Raw genomic sequence first — 11,703 nt, 5'->3', positions numbered from 1 at the left:
GCAGCCACCACTGGCCGTCTTATACCCGTGGGATGCTGGCTGCTGTCACCTGGGCTCTCAGCTGCCTCCCTTCCCTAGCCAGGTGGGCCCTTGTTGCATAAAGCGGTTCCCATCCAGCAGCATCAGTAACACCTGGGAGCTTGTTAGAACTGCAAACCCTCAGCCCTCACCCCAGCCTGACCACAGTAGAATTTGGCTTTTAGCTTGGAAATCCCCCACATGTATTCACGTCAAAGTTTTTTTTTGCTGTTTGTGTGTGTGTGTGTGTGTGTGTGTGTATGCGTGTGGTTTTTTTGTTTTTGTTGTATTGTGTTTTGTTTTGAGACAGAGTCTCGCTCTGTTGCCCAGGCTGGTGTGCAGTGGTGCGATCTTGTTTCACCGCATCCTCCACCTCCCAGCCAGCTCCAAGTGATTCTCCTGCCTCAGCCTCCCGAATAGCTGGGATTGCAGGCAGGCATGCACCACGCCCGGCTAGTTTTAGTATTTTTGGTAGAGATAGGGTTTCACTATGTTGGGCAGGCTGGTCTCGAAGTCCTGACCTCAGGTGATGCTCCTGCCTCGGCCTCCCAAAGTGCTGGGATGGCAAGTGTGAGCCACCGGGCCTGCCCTGCCCACTGGAAAGTTTTATTATTTGTTTTGTTTTGTTTTGTTTTGTTTTGTTTTGGGGGAGGGGGGACGGAGTCTCGCTCTGTCACCCAGACTGGAGTGCAGAGGCGCAATCTCAGCTCACTGCAAGCCTCCTGGGTTCATGCCATTCTCCTGCCTCAGCCTCCCGAGTAGCTGGGACTACAGGCGCCCGCCACCACGCCCGGCTAATTTTTTGTATTTTTAGTAGTGACGGGGTTTCACCGTGTTAGCCAGGGTGGTCTCGATCTCCTGACCTCGTGATCCTCCCGCCTCGGCCTCCCAAAGTGCTGGGATTACAGGAAAGTTTTTAGCTTGGAAATCCTCATGTGTATTCATGTTAAAGTTTGCAGAGTGTGCTGGCTGCCTGGTGCGTCACAATGTATCACAGCTTCCCTTCAATCCCCTGCTGGCCCTGCCCTTAATAAGCTCACAGTCCGACAAGGGAGCTGTCCCAGGTCTGTGTGGGACACAGGAGAAAGCCCTTGACTGAAGGGTCAGGGGGATTAGATCCGAGACATAAGGAGCTCATTCCAAGTGTGAGAAAAAGGAGGCAGTATCAATTAGGAGACAGGAGGAATTTCATGGGTCTCTGCCTTATTTTATGGGAGGCCGGGGGGGTAGGTCAGTTCAGGCAGAGGCAGCTGTGTGAAGGGAGGTGGAGAAGGGGCCCTGGGTTTTTCATTCCTGGGTGAATCCCCGGGAGTTCATACTGAGACAGAGCAGAAGCGGGACCTGACTTCAGCTCACCCCAACCAGGGCATTCTTTTTTTTGAGACAGTCTCGCTCTGTTGCCCAGGCTGGAGTGCAGTGGTGCAATCTCAACTCACTGCAGCCTCTGCCTCCCAGGTTCAAGCAATTCTTGTGCCTTACTCTCCCGAGTAGCTGGGATTACAGGCGTGTTCTACCACGCCCAGCTCCTCACCACAAGGGATCCGCCCGCCTCAGTCTCCCAAAGTGCTGGTATTACAGGCGTGGCCCACCACGCACCTGGCCCAACCACGGCATTCTTTCCTGCATTCCCAGTCATCACCAGACCCATACCATGACCTCACCAACGTCATCATGTGGAAACATGCCTTTTACTTAAGAGAGTCCCAGGAACTGACCTGAAGAGATCCAAATATCAAACCAAGGTTGTGGAGTGTCCCACCTCGGGAAGCAATGCTGAACTGATTGACAGCCTTGTTGCCACCCGCCAGACCACAAGGTGGCCCATTACTCAAGATAACCATGGCAACCAGATAATGCCAACCTGCATACCCTCACGTACTTTGCCCAGCCCAGCCTGCATGCCCTACCCCTGATGTCAATTCCCACGCTTTGCCTAATAAAAAGCCTTACTGGCTCTTTTCGGAGAGTCAGATAGAAAAATCTCAATCTCTCTCCCTCTCTCTCCCCCTCTCTCTCATGCTGCCTCCTTTATGTCTGTGCATAAGCTCCAATGAAGGCTTGTTTAGGAAAACTCATTTAGCCTCCTGTCAATTCCTTCCTTCCTTTCTTTTCTTTTCTTTTCTTTCTTTCTTTCTTTCTTTCTTTCTTTCTTTCTTTCTTTCTTTCTCTTTCTTTCTCTCTTTCTCTTTCTTTCTTTCTATTTCTTTCTTTCTCTTTCTCTTTCTTTCCTTCTTTCTTTTCTCTCTCTTTCTCTCTCTCTTTCTCTCTTTCTCTCTTTCTTTCTTGACAGAGTCTCACTCTGTCACCCAGGCTGGAGTGCAGTGGTGCTATCTCGGCTCACTGCAACCTCTGCCTCCCGGGTTCAAGTGATTCTCCACCTCAGCCTCCTCAGTAGCTGGGATTACAGGCACCCATCACCACGCCCAACTAATTTTTGTATTTTTAATAAAGATGGGGTTTCACCATGTTGGTCAGGCTGGTCTCGAACTCTGGACCTCAAGTGATCCTCCCTCCTCGGCCTCCCAAAGTGCTGGGATTACAGGTGTGAGCCACTGTGTCCCACCCTCATGTCAATTTCTTTTCTTTTCTTTTTTTTTTTTTTTTTTTTTTTTTGAGACGGAGTCTCGCTGTGTCTCCCAGGCTGGAGTGCAGTGGCGTGATCTCAGCTCACTGCAAGCTCCGCCTCCCGGGTTCACGCCATTCTCCCGCCTCAGCCTCCCAAGTAGCTGAGACTACAGGCGCCCGCCACCACGCCCGGCTAGTTTTTTGTATTTTTAGTAGAGACGGGGTTTCACCATGTTAGCCAGGATAGTCTCGATCTCCTGACCTCGTGATCCACCCGCCTTGGCCTCCCAAAGTGCTGGGATTACAGGCTTGAGCCACCGCGCCTGGCCTCTTTTCTTTTCTTTCTTTCTTTCTTCTTTGTTTTTTCCAGACAGAATCTTGCTCTGTTGCCCAGGCTGGAGTGCAGGCGCGATCTCAGCTCACTGCAACCTCTGCCTCCCAGATTCAAGCAATTCTCCTGCCTCAGCCTCCTGAGTAGCTGGGATTACAGGTGCCCACTACCATGCCCAGCTAATTTTTGTATTTTTAGTAGAGACGGGGTTTCACCATGTTAGTCAGGTTGGTCTCGAACTCCTGACCTCAGGTGATCCACCCGCCTTGGCCTCCCAAAGTACTGGGATTACAGGCGTGAGCCACCGTGCCTGGCCACCTCATGTCAATTTCTATTGCACTGAGAGCCCAAGGACCCGTGTTTGGGGTAGGTAACAAGACCTGCTAAAGCCTCAGGTCCCTGGGAGTGAAAGTAGCAGTTTAGGAGGCCGGGCAGAACCCTGTGGGTGCCAGGCTGAGATGTTGGACTTAGCCCTGTGGGAAAAAGAGGCCACGAAAGGAACAGTATTGGCTGGGCACGGTGGCTCACATCTGTAATCCCAGCATTTCGGGAGGCCGAGGCAGGCAGATCACCTGAGGTCAGGAGATCGAGACCAGCCTGGCCAATATGGAGAAACCCCGTCTCTACAAAAAATACAAAATTAGCTGGGTGTGGTGGCATATGCCTGTAACCCCAGCTACTTGGGAGGCTGAGGTGGGAGAATCGCTTGAACCTGGGAGGTGGAGGTTGCAATGAGCCGAGATCACACCACTGTACTCCAGCCTGGGCAACAGAGCAACACTCTGTCTCAAAACAAAACAACAACAACAAAAAGTTTACTGCAAGGGTCCTATCAGGAGATGATGAAGGACTGACAGGTACAGCATTTACCAGTGGCCTACTCTACGCTGTCCCTGGGTGAAATTCCTGCAAGACAGGAGGAAGAATACAAAAACTAACGACATTAGCTGGCCATAGTGGCACACACCTGTAGTCTCAGCTACTCAGGAAGCTGAGGTGGGAGAATTGCTTGAACCTGGGAGGCAGATGTTGCAGAGAGCCAAGATTGCACCACTGCACTCAAACCTGGGCGAGACTCCATCTCAAAAAAATAAAAAATAAAAATTATACATGTATATGTGGGTATATATATTATATATAATTTTTAAAAATTTAAAAATTTGCCAGGCACAATGGCTCACATCTGTAATCTCAGCACTTTGGGAGGCTAAGGTGGGAAGATTGCTTGAGCCCAGGAGTTCCAGACCAGCCTGGACAACACAGTGAGGCCCTATCTCTACAAAATCAAAGAAATTAGTCAGGCCTGTTGGCACACACCTGTAGTCCCAGCTACTTGGGAGGCTGAGGTAGGAGGATTGCTTGAGCCTGAGAGTTCTAAGCTTCAGTGAGCCACAATTATGCTACTGCATTCCAGCCTGGGCAACAGAGTAAGACCTCATCTCAAAAAAAAAATGTGGGCCGGGCGCGGTGGCTCACGCCTGTAATCCCTGCACTTTGGGAGGCCGAGATGGGCGGATCACGAGGTCAGGAGATCGAGACCATCCTGGCTAACACGGTGAAACCCCGTCTCTACTAAAATACAAAAAAAAAAAAAAATTAGCCGGGCGCGGTGGCGGGCGCCTGTAGTCCCAGCTACTCGGGAGGCTGAGGCAGGAGAATGGCGCGAACCCGGGAGGCGGAGCTTGCAGTGAGCCGAGATGGTGCCACTGCACTCCAGCCTGGGCGACAGAGTGAAGACTCCGCCTCAAAAAAAAAAAAATGTGGAGATGGCCGGGCACGGTGGCTCACGCCTGTCATCCCAGCACTTTGGGAGGCTGAGATGGGCAGATGACAAGGTCAGGAGTTTGAGACCAGCCTGACCAATATGGTGAAACCCCATCTCTACTAAAAATACAAAAAATTAGCTGGCATGGTGGCATGCGCCTGTAATCCCAGCTACTCAGGAGGCTGAGGCAGGAGAATCACTTGAACCTGGGAGGTAGAGATTGCAGTAAGCTGAGATCGTGCCACTGCACTCCAGCTTGGGTGAGAAACTTAGTCTCAAAAAAAAAAGAAGGCCGGGCGCGGTGGCTCAAGCCTGTAATCCCAGCACTTTGGGAGGCCGAGGCGGGCGGATCACAAGGTCAGGAGATCGAGACCACAGTGAAACCCCGTCTCTACTAAAAATACAAAAAAAAATTAGCCGGGCGCGGTGGCGGGCGCCTGTAGTCCCAGCTACTCAGAAGGCTGAGGCAGGAGAATGGCGTGAACCCAGGAGGCGGAGCTTGCAGTGAGCCGAGATCGCGCCACTGCACTCCAGCCTGGGCAACAGCGTGAGACTCCGTCTCAAAAAAAAAAAAAAAAAAAAAAAAAAAAAAAAGAAAATGGAGACGGAGACACACACACGTGGAGAGATATATGTATGTGTGTATATGTTACATATAGACATAAATATAAAGAGATATAGGGAGAGAGGGAGGATATGTATCAATCTTCATATTGGCTGAACCTGGGTAAAAGGTAAACAGGTGTTCTTAGTGTTATCTGTGCAACTCTTGTCAGTTTAATTTCAAAATAAAAAGTAAAACAAAAAATAACCAAAAACATGAAAAACTCTGTGTCAGATTCAAATGAGAAGACGATGCTGTTAACCAAGTACCAAAAGCAACTGCTAAAACAAAATATGAGGTTCCTAGGTATAAAACAAACAAAAAAAGATATGTAAGATCTTTGAGGAAAAATTAACAAAACTGTATTGGCAGTCAGAGTAAAGAATGCCTAAATTTACAGAGGTATTCCATGTTCATGGATGGGAAATGCAATATCATCATTATGTCAATTCTTCCAAAATTAATCTGTAATTTCTATCAAAATCCCAACATGTTTTAGCTATAATGTGGGTAGAACTTAGTAAACTGATTCCAAAATTTATATGGAAGAGATAAGGATCAAAAAGTCAAGATTTTTGCAGAAAAAGAACATCTGGTACGAGTGTGGTGGCTCACACCTATAATCCCAGCACACAATTTTGGGAGGCCAAGCAGGAGGATTGCCTGGGGCCAGGAGTTTGGGACCAGCTGGGCAACATAGTGAGGCTTTATCTCTATGAAGAAGAAGGAGGAGGAGGAAGAGGAGGAGGGAAGAAGAGGCTGGGCACGGTGGCTCATGCCTGTAATCCCAGCACTTTGGGAGGCTGAGGCAGGAGGATCACTTGAAGTCAGGAGTTTGAGACCAGCCTGGCCAACATGGAGAAACCCCATCTCTACTAAAAATACAAAAATTAGCTGGGTGTGGTGGTGCGCACCTGTAATCCCAGCTACTGGGGAGGCTGAGGCAGGAGAATCACTTGAACCTGGGAGGTGGAGGTTGCAGTGAGCCAAGATTGCGCCACTGCCCTCCAGCCTGGTGACAGAGTGATACTCTGTCTCAAAAAAAAGAAGAAAGGAGGAAGAGGAGGAGGGGGAGGAGGGAAAAAGAAGAAAGAAAAAGAGAGAGAGACAGGAAGGAAAGAAGAGAGATAGAACGAAAGAAAAGAAAGAGAGAAAAAGAACATCATGAGACACACACCCTAACAGATATAAAAACATATTATAGAGACATGATAATTAAGACACATTGCTGTTAGAACAGAAACAGTGGAATAGATGAGAGAGCCTAGAAGCATTCACGTGCATATGTGGAAACATGATACAGGATGGAGAAAACAGATGGACTCTTCAAGAAAAGGAGCTGCATCAATTATTATCCATCTGGGGGAAAATTGGATTTCACTTCCCACATAAAAATGAATTCTAGATAGATTAAAAATCTGAATGGGAAAGAACAAAACTAAAACTTTGAGAAGAAAATATGATCTTCAGGGCAGAGTGAGGTGGAAAGTATTTGCTAAATAAGACCCTATCCTCCAAAAATAATGCACAAATCGTAAAGAAAAAGTGACTTTTTAGAGCACTTTCATAAATAATGACCAAAATTGTTATAACAATAATGACCAGGTATTGCTCACTCTCAATATGGCAGGGACTAGACTGAGTTCCTTAATCCTGACACTCATCCAGGAAGGCACTATTTGCTCCATTTTACAGCTGAGGGAATAAGCACTCAGAGAAGTTAAGGAACTTGCCCAAGTTTGCATAGCCAACGAGGAACCAAACCAAGATTCAAGGGTCTCTCTGACGCTTTCTGTTTGAGTTAACAACACCCAATGTGTGCATTGGGGGAGATACATCCAAAAAATAACTCCAGTACAAAGATGTGTTATTATTTTGGCCTTTTTTTTTTTTTTTTTTTTTTTTTTTGAGACAGAGTCTCGCTCTGTTGCCCAGGCTGGAATGCAGTGGCGTGATCGGCTCACTGCAAGCTCCGCCTCCTGGGTTCATGCCATTCTTCTGCCTCAGTCTCCTGAGTAACTGGGACTACAGGCGCCCACCACCACACCTGGCTAATTTTTTGTATTTTTAGTAGAGATGGGGTTTCACCGTGTTAAGCCAGGAAGGTCTCGATCTCCTGACCTCGTGATCTACCCGCCTCGGCCTCCCAAAGTGCTGGGATTATAGGCGTGAGCCACCGCGCCCAGCCTTCTTCATCTTTTTTTTTTTTTTTTTTTTTTTTTGAGATGGAGTCTTGCTCTGTGGCCCAGGCTGGAGTACAGTGGTGCTCTTCTGGCTCACTGCAACTTCCACTTTCCAGGTTCAAGTGATTCTCCTGCCTCAGCCTCCCGAGTAGCTGGGATTACAGGCGCATGCCACCATGCCAGGCTAATTTTTGCATTTTTAGTAGAGAAGGTGTTTCACCATGTTGTCCAGGCTGGTCTTGAACTCCTGAACTCAAGTGATCCGCCTGCCTCGGCCTCCCAAAGTGATATTTTGGCCATTTTAAGGACTTTATGGACTCACCCAGATATCCAGTAGGTGTTTAAAAAAATAGCACTATTCGCCAGGCAAGGTGGCTCACATCTATAATCCCAGCACTTTGGGAGGCCAAGGCGGGTGGATCACCTGAGGTCAGGAGCTGGGGACCAGCCTGGGCAACACAGCGAAACCCTGTCTCTACTAAAAACACAAAAAATTAGCCGGGTGCGGCTACATGCCTGTAGTCCCAAATACTTCGAAGGCTGAGGCAGGAGAATCGCTTGAACCCGGGAGGCAGAGGGTGCAGTGAGCCGAGATTGTGCCATTGTACTCCAGCCTGGGCAACAGAGTGAGATTGTGTCTCAAAAAAAAAAAAAAAAGCACTATTCAACTATTAAAAGCCAGACATGGAAGCTCATGCCTGTAATCCCAGTGCTTGCTTTGGGAGGTAGAGCTGGGAGGAGCAATTGAGTCCAGGAATTCCAGCCCAGCCTGGGCAACATAGCAAGACTCCATCTCCGCAAAAAATAAAGTAAAATTAGCCAGGTGTGGTGGTGTATGCCTGTAGTCTCAACTACTAGGGAGGCTGAGGTGGGAGGATCACTTGAGTCCAGGAGTTCGAGGCTGCAGTGGGCTACAATCACACCACTGCACTCTAGCCAGAGAGACAGAGTGAGATCTTGTTTCAAAAAAAAAAAAAAAAAAAAGAGAATAAAAGAATAGTACTTTTCTTTCTACTTGTCAACCTGGGAAGACAAAATATCTGGCATGTGATGGAAAATAAGAGGAACCACAAATTTGAGAACGTGCCAGACACACATACATACATAGTGATGATCATTAATTCTATAGCCAGAATTCATTGATTCTGTATCCAGACTTTGGCTGGAGGGACCTCAGTGGGTTGAGATTTAGCCCATATTTTGCACAGTGGAGATGAAATGAAAGTTAGGGATATGAGGCCTGGCACAGTGGCTCATGCCTGTAATCCCAGTACTTTGGGAGGCCGAGGTGGGCCGATGGCCTGAGGTCGGGAGTTCAAGACCAGCCTGACCAACATGGAGAAACCCCGTCTCTACTAAAAATACAAAAAATTAGCCAGGCATGGTGGTACATTCCTGTAATCCCAGCTGCTCGGGAGGCTGAGGCAGTAGAATCGCTTGAACCTGGGAGGCGGAGGTTGGGGTGAGCTGAGATCACACCATTACACTCCAGCCTGGGCAACAAGAGCGAAAATCCGTCTAAAAAACAAACAACAACAACAACAACAAAAACAAAAAACCAGAAAATTAGAGATATGAAAGGGTTTGTGTGTGTGTGTGTATGTGTGTATGTATATATACATATATATATATATATATATATATATAGAGAGAGAGAGAGAGAGAGAGAGAGAGAGAGAGCATCCTGCTCTGTTTCCCAGGCTGGAGTACAATGACATGATCTTGGCTCACTGAAGCCTGTGTCTCGCAGGCTTAAGCGACTCTCCCATCTCAGCCTCTTGAGTAGTTGGGATACAGGTGCATGCCAGCATACCCCGCTATTTTTCTTGTAGAGACAGAGTGTTACTATCTTGCCCAGGCTGGTCTCAAACTCCTGAGCTCGAGCAATCTTCTTGCCTCAGCCTCCCAAAGTGCTAGGATTACAGATGTGAGCCACCCACCTGGCTGATATATAAAATTTATAGCCTATTTCATCTCACATGTGACCCTGACTGCAGCTAAGGAAAATAAATATTTTGTACAATATTTTGGCTCTTTATTTTGCTGTGACAGGGTTTCACTGTCCCCCAGGTTGGTATGCAGTGGGGCAATCGTGGCTCACTGCAGCCTCGACTTCCCGGGCTCAAGCAATGCCCCCACCTCAGCCTCCTGAGTGGCTGGGACTATAGGTGTGTGCCACCATACCTGGTTAATTTTTCTATTTTTTTTGTAGAGCCAGGGTTTCACCATGTTGCCCAGGCTGGTCTTGAACTCCTAGGCTCAAGCTATCCTCCTGCCTCAGCCTCCGAAAGTGCTGGAATTACAGGCTGAGCCACTGCACCCAGTCTGCTTTCTTTCTTTCTTTTTTTTTTTTTTTTTGAGACGGAGTCTCACTCTGTCCCCCTTGCTGGAGTGCAGTGGCCGGATCTCAGCTCACTGCAAGCTCCGCCTCCCGGGTTCAGGCCATTCTCCTGCCTCAGCCTCCCGAGTAGCTGGGACTACAGGCGCCCGCCACCTCGCCCGGCTAGTTTTTTTGTATTTTTTAGTAGAGACGGGGTTTCACTGTGTTAGCCAGGATGGTCTCGATCTCCTGACCTCGTGATCCACCCGTCTCGGCCTCCCAAAGTGCTGGGATTACAGGCTTGAGCCACCGCGCCCGGCCTCTTTTTTTTTTTGAGACAGAGTTTTGCTCTTGTTGCCCAGGCTGGAGCGCAATGGTGTAATTTCGGCTCACTGTAACCTCTGCCTCCCAGGTTCAAGCGATTCTCATGCCTCAGCCTCCTGAGTAACTGGGCTTATAGGTGTACACCACCATGCCTGGCTAATTTTTGTATTTTTGGTAGAGACGGGGTTTCACCATGTTGGCCAGGCTGGTCTCAAACTGCTGATTTCAGGTGATTCACCTGCCTCAGCCTCCCTAAGTGCTGTGATTACAGGCATGAGCCACTGCGGCTAGCCCTAGCCTGCTTTTCATTATAGAGCATTTAAAATCACCTAAAAAATAGGCTCTAAAATAAAAATCAAATCCACTCCTGCCACCCCCAGCCATTGGTAACCATTGTCTTAGTTAATAGTTTGTGCTGAATCATTCCAGACCTTTTTTTTTTTTGTTTTGTTTTGTTTTGTTTTTTTGAGATGGAGTCTCACTCTGTCACCAGGCTGGAGTGTGGTGGCGTGATCTCGGCTCACTAAAACCTCCACCTCCCGGGTTCCAAGGATTCTCCTGCCTCAGCCTCCCAAGTAGCTGGGACTACAGGCATGCGTCACCACGCCTGGCTAATTTAGCAGAGACGGGGTTTCACCATGTTGGCCAGGCTGGTCTTGAACTCCTGACCTCAGTCGATCCACCCACCTCAGCCTCCCAAAGTGCTGGGATTACAGGCATAAGCCACCGTGCCCGGCCTTGTTCCAGACCTTTTAATGCATATATCATAATTTTAAAATATGCTTACTAAATGCAATGTGGTATCCTGGATTGGCTCCTGGAACAGAAAAAAGGACATTAGTGAGAAAACTGGTAATATTCATTCAAATAAAAGCTGTGCTTTGGTTAATATTAATGTGCCAATGTTAATTTCTCAGTTTTGACAAATGTACCATGGCTGCATAAGATTCGGAGTTGTGCTGGGTACTGTGGGACCCATCTCGCATCTGTAGTGCCAGCTATTTGGGAGGCTGAGGTGGGAGGATTGCTTGAGCCCAGGAGTCTGGAGTTGTGGTGAGCCGAAATCTCATCTCTGCACTCCAGCCTGGGCAACAGAGTGAGACCCTGCCTCTAAAAAAATAAAATAATTATGCTGAGTGAAATAAAGCAGACCCAAAAGTGTTCATGCTATATGGTGACTTTTTTATTTTTATTTATTTATTTTTTGAGACAGAGTCTTGCTCTGTCACCCAGGCTGAAGTGCAATGGCGCGATCTCGGCTCACTGCAAGCTCCTCCCACCAGGTTCACACCATTCTCCTGCCTCAGCCTCCCACGTAGCTGGGACTACAGGCGCCTGCCACCACACCCGGCTAATTTTTCTGTTTTTTAGTAGAGACGGGGTTTCACCATGTTAGCCAGGATGGTCTCGATCTCCAGACCTCGTGATCCGCCCACCTTGGCCTCCCAAAGTGCTGGGATTACAGGTGTAAGCCACTGCGCCTGGCCACTATATGGTGACATTTATATAAAATTCTGTTTTGGCCGGGTACGGTGGCTCATTCCTGTAATCCCGGCACTTTGGGAGGCTGAGGCGGGTGGATCACGAGGTCAG

General features: G+C 48.2%; 1 protein-coding gene across 1 annotated transcript in view; it reads left to right on the top strand.

Annotated features, from left to right (window-relative positions):
* TMEM120A (transmembrane protein 120A) overlaps positions 1 to 11,703 on the top strand; it is a 436,474-nt gene that overhangs the window by 101,050 nt on the left and 323,721 nt on the right. The gene's annotated exons all lie outside the window — the stretch shown is intronic.

Source organism: Macaca thibetana, chromosome 3 (genome assembly GCF_024542745.1).
Source record: "Macaca thibetana thibetana isolate TM-01 chromosome 3, ASM2454274v1, whole genome shotgun sequence".
NCBI classification, from domain to species: domain Eukaryota; kingdom Metazoa; phylum Chordata; class Mammalia; order Primates; family Cercopithecidae; genus Macaca; species Macaca thibetana.
The sequence above is the reverse complement of the archived record's forward strand: the minus strand, read 5'-3'. Positions and strand labels throughout refer to the sequence as shown.